The sequence below is a fragment of the Podarcis pityusensis genome (genome assembly GCF_964106645.2).
Source record: "Podarcis pityusensis genome assembly, chromosome: W".
In the NCBI taxonomy this organism is placed as follows: Eukaryota; Metazoa; Chordata; class Lepidosauria; order Squamata; family Lacertidae; genus Podarcis; species Podarcis pityusensis.
Window position 1 is genome coordinate 32175076 of NC_138045.1, and position 11371 is coordinate 32186446.

Genomic DNA, 11371 nt, shown 5'->3' on the forward strand with positions numbered 1-11371 from the left:
CACACTTGACCACATCAGCTATATCAGCAGAAAGAAGTGCAAATGCTATCCTTAGATTATTCAGAAGGAAAGGAGCTGGCTTCCTCCCGATGGCCCTAACAGTCTTTCAGGCAAAATCTTTAGCCCAACTTCTATATGGCTCTCAAATTAGCCCCTCTGCCAACCTTAAGACCCTTGAAACAGTACAATCTAAATTCTTAAGATCATTATTTGCTACCCCTAAGTGTACACCTAATGCAGTCTTAAGGCAAGAGGCAGGACTGCCTAGAGTGGAATTAAAAGTCTGGGAACAAGCAATATCCCTCTGGCTGAAAATCCATTACAATCCTAAGGGTCTATTATCTTGCTTCCTGGCCGCAGTTCCCTATCCTCCTTGGCTTATGCAAATAACTAACAAGATCAAACAAATTGGCCTAAACCCTGAAAATCTTTTTATTGGAACTCTGAACAAGGCAAAAGCTACTATCACTCGGAGACTTTATGATATCGAATTACAACAAGAAGGCGCCCTACTCCCGGAGACGTATAGATGTTTAAAAGCTTGGCCTAATTTTGCAGCTGCCCCTTACTTAACTAACATCACTAACGAAGCCTATAGATGGGCTTTCTCTAGAGCCCGCTTTGAGACAATGCCCTCAGCAGTCCTGTACGGCAAATTCACGCGGGTTCCAATGCATGAGCGTCTCTGCCCTTGTATGTCTAATAAGGTAGAATCTGTCACACACATTCTTCTATCTTGCAAATTTTATAGTGAAGAACGAGTTCAACTTATTTTACCGCTTCTATCAAAATTTATACCCCTTCAATATTATTTGGAATCCTCCCCTGAAATTCTTCGAAAATACCTCCTGGAAGATTCCTCAAGCTCAATATCATATGAGGTGGCTAAATTTTGCACTTTAGTAATTAAGAAGCGTAAATCTCTTCTGTTGAATGGCACACTGCGAAGTTCCCTTGTGTAACCTTTTTTCTTTTCTGAAGTTGTTGCTGATTTCTTGTTGTCTGATCTTGTGGTGTTTAGTGTCACTGGCTTTGGCCGCAATAAAACTTGACTTGACTTGAAGAACTTTGCTTCAGGATGAGAACAGAAATCGTGCTCTGGCGGCGCGGCGACAGCAGGAGGCCCCATTAGCTAAAGTGGTGCTTCAGGTTAAGAACAGTTTCAGGTTAAGAACGGACCTCCGGAACGAATTAAGTACTTAACCCGAGGTACCACTGTATTCCTTTTGGTAGATTTATAAATCTCTTCATAGGTTTCTTCATCCATTTCTATTGTTGTCACAGTCTCCTCAACATCACCCAAAATCTTATTTAAGTGCTGGTAACAAGCAAATAATCTGCCTCGAAGTTTTCGGTCATTTCTCATTTTTACATCAATTCGTTCATCAAGACTAAGCTTGATGAGATCCAAGGGCTCTTCTACAGTATTTGTGGTTTGTTGCTGCTCCACCTCATCCGCCATTTTTTCAAAGCCTCTCCAATGCTCTTTTGGAGGTGAGGCCAGAATTCTGTGGTTCTAGGTTGAGTGTTGGAAGTGAGAGGGAGGGAGGAGAGATTTTGGCGACACCCCCAGAGGGCCCGCTGTGTCTTCCCAGTTAGCCTTGAAAAGGCCCTGTCTCATCTCCCCCTTGTGAGCGTGGCAAGAATAGGAGGAACAGGTGGCCACCCACCATTGAGCTAAAGCCCCCTCCCACTGCTGTTGCTTGGCCCCTGCCCTCCCCCAGGGCCCCCCCTCCACACCCCACAGATGAAGTCAGGCCCAAGGAAGGAAGTTTGCATTGGCAGCTTTTGCCGAGTTTTCAAGAGCAGTGTGCATAGAGCAGGCACATTTTCAGGCAGGTGGGCGACAGCTTAAGAGGGATGTGCTTATCACTGCACCTTCACACCCGTCTCTCTCATCCTCCTACCCCTTGTTCTTTGGCTGAGCTGCTTGAGGCACCTTGCATCATGGTTTCCATGTCAGCTGAGCCCTATTTTCACCTGGGAAGGCCAAACAGATTAAGCCCCAATCCCTCCAGCTGGTGTTTAGAGAGGAACACAACAGAGTGGCTTTAAAGTGAAGGTTTGTTTAGGGAACATCAGAAAGTAAGACAAAGAATCGCTTGTCAGATATGGTTTATTTATCTTGCATAGCCTTTACCAGCCTGATGCTCATCTGCAAAGCATAAGGCCGGCAAGGTCGGACCCTGTTCATCCAGGCAGATGGCCAGATGAAGCTTATGAAGGTAGGAAGAGCCATTAGCTGGATCAGGCCAATGTGCTATCTAGTCCTGTTGTCACAGTGGCTGACTAGATGCTTGTGGGAAACCAGCAAGCAGGATCCTTGCACAAGAGCAGATCTCCCCTCCTGTGGTTTCCTGCATCTGGTATTCAGAAGCGTCGCTGCCTCTGACCATGGAGGCAGAGCGCAGTAATTGTGGCTCGTCTCCTCCTCCTCCATGGATTTCTCCAAACCTCCATCAAGGCTCTCCAAATTGGTGGCCATCATTGCCTGCTGTGGGAGGGAGTTCCATAGTTTAATGTTGCGCTGCTTGAAGAACTACTTCCTTTTCTCTGTCCTGAATCTTCCAACATTCAGCCTCATTCGATGCCCACGAGTTCTGGTGTCATCATGCGAGAGGGAGGGGGGAAAACTCCGCTTTCTCCACACCACATGCAATTGTTTATGCTTCCGTCAGGTCGCCTCCGGTCCCCTTTTCTCTACACTTAAAAAGCCCCGACCGCTGCAGGCTCTCCTCACAGGGGAGCCTCTCCATCAACCTCAGCCGTTTTGCAGATATCAGCCGATGGCTTGTGCGAGCTTTGCAAGCAACACCTTCCATGTTTGCGGCCTGTGTGCCCAGGAGGAAGTCCCTCCATTCAAGAGAGGTCACCCCATTCAATGCATCCCCCCCTTATTTCCCCTTCCCCTCCCCCTGCTGCAGATGTGAAATTCGTGGAGAATTCAAGTGTGGTGAAGGAAGCCTAGGAAAAGGCCAACACAGCCCTGATGGAGTACACCCTCTGCAACTACCCACACGCCACAGACAAGTTCTGCCAGCTTCTGATGCAGCTGGCCGACGTCCGGTCCCTGAGCATGCAAGCGGAGGAGTACCTGTACCACAAGCACCTGAGCGGGGACGTGCCCTGCAACAGCCTCCTGATTCAAATGCTCCACGCCAAGCGGACTTGAGAGCGCAAAGCAAGGCTCTCTGTCCCCCCTTAGTCTGGGGAAGAGACTCACGGCAGCAGAGGTGCAAGGGTGGTGGCAGATAGGTCAGGCCCCGGGATTGGGGGGGGGGTGTAGGGTGACAGGGAAGGGTGAATGTCTTGTCATCCCCTCCCCACAGGCGACCTCTCCCAGTTCTGACTTTCATACATGCCATTGAGAAGCTCCAGGTCGCCTGGTTTCCCCACCAGGCAGCTGCGGGTGCAAACCCCAACCCTTGCCTGCATTTTGGTGTGATTCCTCCTGAGTTCCAGGCTCTCGCTCTCTAAAAGCCATGGGGCTAAGCTGTGTGGGGACTGCCCTTGGAGGCTGTTTAGGGGATGCTTTGGGTGGAGGTTGGCTTTCCTAACTGGGCGGGAGAGGAGTCTTCTCCCAGGGTGTGTGAGAGAGGAGGCATCTGCCCGAGCTCCCGACCTGCTCTCCAGGCATGGTCCTCTAGCTAGATGGCTGGGAAAAGATGGAGAGAAAAAGGCCCAGTACAGCTACCCATTGGAAGGCCCCCGCACCCCGTCTGTCCCTCTGCAGGTAGTGGCCAGGTTGGCCACAAGGATGATTTCTGTGGCCCATGGGCCACCATGAGAGTGAGTTTGTTGTGCCTCAGATACACTGAAACCACTCTCCCCCTTGGGGCTTCATTTTGGGAGACCTTTCTCCGAGGCCTTGCAGCTATGAGTTGAGCAAGTCCGGTGCTCCTTTTATAGTTTGTGTTGGTTATCTGTTAGTTGCATTCTCATATATATTTCCCTGTGGGTTTTGATTACACTTTGCAGCATTTTCTGCTCCACATATAATGTTTGGACTACTTTTGTGTGTCTCTTCTGGTTTGAAAGAGTTGGAGAAGACAGTTTGGAAGTGCCAGGCTCTGCCTGTATGTGTTTTTTTTCCTTCTGAAATAAAAAGTGCTCTTAAGTGTCTCCCTTCTCAACATTTTACTCAGAAGGTCCTTCTGAGCATTGGTTAGTGGTGAACTATCTTACCAAATAAGACATTCCAATAAAGTTTTCAATTCAGTTATAGCTCTGTCTGTGCGTGTTTTCTTTTCCTCCCCTCCTCAAAAAAGTCTGCATCTTTGGTTGGGTACCATTCAGGACGGTAGGCAGAAAGGCACTCTGCACCTGATCAGAGACTCTGCTCAGTTTATCACTACATTACAGGTTCAGGGCTGAGTCCTGCCATGAGAGCATGATATGGGTGGTCAACACCTTGGGTGCAAGAAGTTTCCAGCAGCAGAGCCACATCCCTGTCTCTGCACATTTCTCTCCCTCTCTGAAGGACATCTTTTTGCAGCAGATGGTAGGCAGGCTATTTACAGACCTCCCATGGCTGAAGCTGTTTGAATAGTGTCCTCCCAAGTGAGCCTGGGAATAGCAGCAGTTTGGGGGAGTTTGCAATTCTTATGCATGGACAGTTGGCCTGCTCTGTACGGAAAGGCAGGGGCACACACGCACGCACACACACACCACCCTCCCCATAATCCTCAGCTAAAGACTCATTAGTCTCCTGCACTAATTGGCTTCAGTGGGCAAATGCTGGTCTTCTGCAACGGCATTTGTCTGGGCACCAGAATTAAAATACGAGCCACCATTTTCCCTTTTTTCCTTTTTTTTCAAATAATCATTATTAGTTTTTCAATTAGATACTCCACATACACATATTGTATTACATTTTACATTTATACTTGCTCTTCAGAGCCCAGGTTTGGAAACAGCAGCAATTATCAACAGTAGAAGAATGGCGACAGAAGGTAATGGAATATGCAGAAATAGCCAAACTAACAGGGGAAATTCGACAACAGGGCGAGGAAACATTTCAAAAAGAATGGGGAAAATTTATGTTGTGTACAGGAAAGATAAGATGAAATAGTAAAACCAGTAGAATTGGAAACAAACCTCATAACAGGAAAGATTAAGAACAGTGATGGATAATGAAAATAAGAAGAAGGGAAATGTATAAGGAAACTAATATAACTAACAGTAGTGGTAAATGAATACAGACAGACAACAAGAATGGTATAAACACAAGGATTTAATCTGCAAGTATTTGGTTCTTTGCTTGCAACTCTCTGAGTTCAGCAAAGCCAAACAGGATCTATTATCTTGATACACCTGTATAGGACATTTCACAGAAACTCTGATGTCCTGAAACAGTTGCACCAACCATTCACAATCCATGAGTGAAAATGACAGGGCATTGAGTTCTGCTTCACAGGAACTTAGGTTTACTGTTGTCTGCTTTTTGCACAACCAGTCAAACAGACAATGGTTGTACATGTAGCATACTCCAGAAGTGCTTGTACCATCCGTGGTGTCACTTCCAAAGCAAGCATCTGCAAAGATTTCAAGACCTCCAGTCTTCTGACTAGTGAACCTCAGTCTGTAGTGCAAAGTCCCCTTCAAATAGCGGGTTATGCGCTTCAGAGCTTTCCAATCCTGAACAGTAGGATTGTTGGCATGTCTGCTAAGCAGGTTAGTGCTTACAGCTATGTCAGGTCTTGAACATCTAGCAATGAAATTCAGCTTGCCTAGAATGCATCTGTACAGTGTGGTGTCAGAAAATGCTTCAGCAGTACTATCTACCTGGTAACCTGTCACCATCAGTGTCTGCTGGGTTTGCATCAACCAAATTCAGCCTGGTCAATACATCAGCAATTTTCTGTGTCTGGTGTACCAGAAAATTACCTGTTTGGTCCTTCTCCACCTGCAAAGAAAGACCGTTGGATACCTCACCAAGATCCTTCATGTCAAAGTGCTCCTTCAGCTGAGCTAAGGTGCTTTCGTACAAAGCCTGATTCTTCCAAAACAAAAGAAGATCATCAACAAAACATAAACAATACAGTTTGTTTTGCCCCTCCTCCTTGACAAACACACATGGATCAGCTTTGCCTTGGTGAAAACCTAGAGAAAGCAATGTCTTGGTGAGTTTTGTGTTCCAACACCTAGCATTCTGCTTGAGACCATATAGGGATTTTCGTAGTTTACAGACCATTCCCTTCTGTACCTGCACTCCATCAGGTGGAAGCATATACAGTTCCTCCCCCAAAACCCCGTACAAAAAAGCTGTGTTCACATCGTGATGAGAAACATGCAGTTTCTCTTCTGCAGCAATCTTGAGTATTAGCCTAATGCTCTCATACTTGACAGTGGGTGAGTAGGTCTCGTGGTAATCCTGTCCTGGTACCTGAGAAAAACCTCTGGCGATCAATCTGGCTTTGTGCCTGACAACCTTGCCAGTCTGGTCTGTCTTGGCCTTGAAGACCCATTTGCTGCCAACCAGCTTCATTCCTGGGACTACTGGCACTAGTTTCCAGGTTTGGTTCCTATCCAAGGAATCAACTTCAGCCTTCATGGCATTAAGCCAAGGCTCAGCATCTTTAGAGGTTAACTCCTAAACCTCTTTGAAGCTTGATGGTTCCCACACCTTCTCTGAGCTACTAAGAACCGCAGTTGCTGTCTTAGCAAACTCATCAGCAAATCTCTTTGAAGCTTTGCCTTTTGTGGCCCTTTCAGATCTGCGTACTAGACGCAAGTCTTCTGCACTCATCTCCTTTTTCTTAGGAGAAAAGTGGCCAATGGTGAACAGTGGTTCTTCCAGTTCATTGTCAGACGCATCAGATGGTCTGACTGAGGCCTTTGCGCTCTTGTAGTCTGCTGTGTCATCACTCTCGCTGACGTCAGCAGCAGCGCCGCCCACGGAGCTGGAATCCGAACTCTGATCATCATCCTCAGCTTCCTCTTCTACCTTAACATCATCTGCTTTTTTCACATTTTCTTCATCCTCCTCTGAGTGACTCTGGAAAATTTCCACATTTCTTCCCCCCCCCCCTTAGGATTGTACTCAACACTCTTTGTGAACCTAACGGACTGAGGGTCAGTCATGAATACCCTGTATGCACCTTTTTCGTACCCCATGAACAAACCATGTGCCCCACGCTTCCCAAGCTTGCTGCTCTGTCGGGTGTGGACCCACATGTCAGAACCAAAGATTCTCATGTGCTTAACATAAGGTTTCTTACCAAACATCTTCTCATAGGGAGTACAACCAATAGGTGATGACAGTCTCCTGTTGTACGAATAAACAAAAGTATTCAAAGACTCAGCCCAATATTTCTCAGGGAGACTGGCTTCATGCAACAAGGTTTTTAGGCCTTGCAGCAAATTTTGGCCTGTCCGCTTGCAAAGTCCATTCTCCCATGGAGATCTGGGACTTGAGACGTCATGCTGGATTCCCTTCGCAGTCAGGAAAGCTTCAAACTGCTGAGAAGTGAATTCACCGCCTCTATCAGAAAATAAACAGCCAATGCGTTTATTGTGAGCATTCTCCAACCAAGCACAGAACGCCTTGAACCTAGGAAACGCTTCTGACTTCTGCTGGAGCATAAACACATGAATGTACCTGGAAAAAGAATCAATTAAAACCATGAAGTACCTTGCTCCACCCAAAGAGGACGCAAGTGGACCAACCAGGTCTGTGTGGACTAGCTGATAGGGTTTGGAAGCCTGTCGGCTAGACACTTTGCCTTTGGGAGCAACCTTCACTTTGTTTTCTGCACAAGAGACACATTTCATGTGAAACTTACAGGGCTTTATGGTCAAACCCTGAAGCATCCCAGGCATCTTGGCCAGCGCCTGCCATGACATGTGAACAAATTTTCTGTGCTGTTCGTGAATACAACCTGAATGAAGAACTTTGTTAGTTTGTGCAACACAACAAGATTCAACATTAGACACATCAACAGCTTTGTCATCATAAGTTATCAAGAACAAGCCATCTACAAACTTAGCATGCAAAACGTCCTCTTTGCCCTTCTTAATAACGCAGATGCCCTTCTTGAAGGTAATCTCAAAGTCTTGCTCAGTCAGCTGTGGGATGCTGAGCAAATTGTCTGCAGAATGTGGAACAAAAAGTACTTTGCTGATGGTGGTGTGCAGACTTGCCAGTTTCACTGTCCCAACTCCTGCAATTCTCAAAGTCTTACCATCAGCCTGTTGGATTCCCCAACCTGAGGCGTAAAGGAAATAAACAGGTGTCAACTTCCACAGATGTGCCTCGTGGCTCCAGAATTGACAATAAAATGGCTTTTGGCCTTTGGAGCAGCAGTGCTAGCAAACAAAGTCTTGTTTTGCACAGGCCTGGGTTTCTCACCCCCTCCCTGCTTCTGGCCATCTGCAGGCTTTTTCTTTTGTTTCCCTTTAGCCTTTGGACAAAGACGCTGCAAGTGGCCTTCATTTCCACAGTGCCAGCACTTCACAGCTGCCAACACCTTGGCTCCCCCTGGAGGCTGGAATGCTGTCCCACACTGCTCCCCCCTGAAGCACACAAGCTGGTTCCGCTGCGTTCCTCCTATCATATTCATTTTGGAGGGTCTCCAAATCCTTTGAAGCAGTGAGCTCCTGCGCAGGTAAAGTTGCCAGCTGGCTTGCCACAGCGTGGTAACTATCGTCTAGGGAATCCAGGATAAGGATTGCAAACAGAGACTCAGGCATATTAAAACCTCTCTGAGTCAATTCCTGTCTGAGATGCTGCAAATGCAAAACGTGGGCTCTAAGGTCTTCCCCTGGTGACAAACATTTCTTGTGCAGTTTTCTGAAGTAAAGCAACACAGACCCAGCCTCTTGTCGGAGATGACAGGCCTGAAGCCCTTCCCACATCTCACGCGAGCTGGCCTTGCCAGTCAGGGTGATTAACTCTTCAGGGTCGACTGAGAGCAAAATTACTCCCATGGCTTTTGAATACTGTGCCACCCATGCATCCGTCAGAGGCGCTGGGGGGTCCTCATAATCAGCAGAGTGAATAACTTCTCACAACGGAAGTGGTGGACAGAGACATGTGTAAGCATATCTACAGGCGTTTATTCAGCATAGTTCAGGAACAAAGGAAAAAACATGTCTGCTTCCCTTCATGTCCAAGCAAAACAGCAGTACAGCAAAAGCAATATACAACGGAAGTTCCCAGCAGACTGTGCTGGAAGTAAACAGACATGTGACATACTACAACTCCACATATCTGTTCCTCTTAAGGCGGAATGGAACATCAATATCCTAACATAATGGAGCCTGTGCTGATTCAGAAATGAAGTAGTATAACCATAGAGGATAGCCATAGCCCCAAAACTTTTGCACCCCCTCCAGCATTTTCTCTGATGAAAATAGGGACATCTTCTTCTACATCAGGAAGTTTCTCCCGCTGCACGCGTAGACATCATTTGCGCATCAACATGGGTCACCTTGAGCCAATTACAACCTCTCCGCTGAACCTACCTTACAGGATTGTTGTAAGGAAAAATGTGCGAGGGCAGGGATCATTTATAACACTTTCCACAGATTGATAGAATGACATAAATTTTAGCCTATAAGCTCCCTTGAGGGGAAAAGATGTTGTTGTTGTTGATGATGATGATGATGATAATGGTAAAGGAAACAGAGAATTATCCAGAACATACCAGCAAATAAATCCTGTTGAACTCAGTGGGACTTAGTTCTGAGTAAAAATGCTTAGGATTGCAGTCTAAGTCTTTACCCAGTTGCTGAGAGTATGTTCCACTGCATACAGTGGGACTTTCTTCTGAATAGGCAGGGTCAGGCTCCATCTACAATAAAGGAATCAACACTCCAAACGTTTCCTAACAAATGGCTGGCTGCTGAAGCATTGCAATTAAAGAATTCAAAGTGGATTTCTTACATTTTCTGTCAAAATTATAGGAAGTGCTTCGTATGCCAGCTTCACCATTTCCTTCATTTGGTGCAGTTATTTTATTTTCAGTATAATTAGCATCCACCCGCCCTCCCACACCACTTTTAATTGTTCTCTAAGACGTGAAGGGGAGGAAAAAGGAAAAGTGGGACATTCCAGGATCAATTCAGAAACTGGGACAGCTTCTATAATTCCAGGACAGTCCCTGGAAAATTGGGAGATTTGGAGGGTGCAAAGAGATTCATGTATAACTGCCCTGCCCAGATACCACCATGAGCGCAAAATGTCATGAATGCACAATAGAAAGGATGCGTGGAGGGGGCCCATGTGTTCTGCTGAGAAGCAAAGAAAAATGGGCTCTTAGGCAGTCTCCTGAGACTGGTCAACTGGATAAGGCCCCCAAGTCCCACCCCAAGCCTTGGGCCCAACAGCTTAAGAACCCCTCAGTTGCCCCAGGGCAGGTTGTATGCAGAAGGAAAGTTGGCAGTTCACCGTCCTTCCCTGCTTGCCTCTTCAGGGCTTCCTGTGTTTATTGTTGGTGTGACCCTGACCACGTCGTTCAACAAGTACGTGGCAGAGAACCACTGCTGGCTGAACGGGCAGACGGATATCATCTGGGCTTTTGTGGGGCCTGTCCTCTTCTTCCTGACAGTAAGTGCATCAGGAAAGGGGGGGCCTCCTCCTTTCATTGGCAGAGTTTGCAATGCAAAAGGTTCTTGCTACCATGTGTGGCAGGATTGGGTGTGTCAGGGAACTGACATCGGAGCTAGAGGCGGAGGGAAGGCTCTCAAATGATGCTGGAGAAGGGCCCAGCAGGGAGAGAGGCAGCTCAGCAGATGGGGAAGCAATTCAGTGCAACACCAGGAATAAGGAGGGGCAGATGGGGGAATCGGCGAGAGGGCTCCCAGACTCTTCACCGGACACCAGCGGGGAGAGCACGGGTCCCCCGCTACCCACGCCCTCCCTGCGCAGAAGACTTCCGCGCAGAGAGAGTAGGAGGAGACTGGGTGTCAAACAACTTTTATGTTGGAAAAGGTTTAAGAAACGCCCACTGACAGATTCTGCTAGCGACTGAGGCAGCCACGAATTGAAGGGCTGCCCAGACTGAAAGGTTTAACAAGGCAACAAAACCAGGAGAGGCGGCAACTTACGCACGAGCAACCCATACTCATTACAGGGTGCATGTGAACAAATGTTGGGATTCAGTGGTTTTCAAACTCAGCGCCTTCACAAGACAAAGAACTCTGCAGACCACAGGGTGCGTTTACTTTCCATGTGTGTGGGAGATAACTCTGATTTACACAACAATATACTGGGGTGGGTGTTTCCGTGTTCCCTGAGAGGAGGATTCTGGGAAATCTCCCCCCTCCACAACTGCCACCTCTTAAAGCCGCTGACTGCTGTTTCAGGTCCAGTCCCTGACCCTCTCGCCTCTCTCCTTTGCAGGTGAACACCTTTGTGCTTTTCCGAGTA

General features: G+C 47.2%; 1 pseudogene across 1 annotated transcript in view; it reads left to right on the plus strand.

Moving 5' to 3' along the window:
- LOC308467655 (steroidogenic factor 1 pseudogene) overlaps positions 1 to 3172 on the plus strand; it is a 50125-nt pseudogene extending 46953 nt beyond the window's left edge. The window contains exon 3 of the transcript in view: positions 2925 to 3172. The product of the transcript in view is annotated as a steroidogenic factor 1 pseudogene (transcript). The remainder of the gene's footprint in view (positions 1 to 2924) is intronic.
- Positions 3173 to 11371: the final 8199 nt, after the last annotated feature.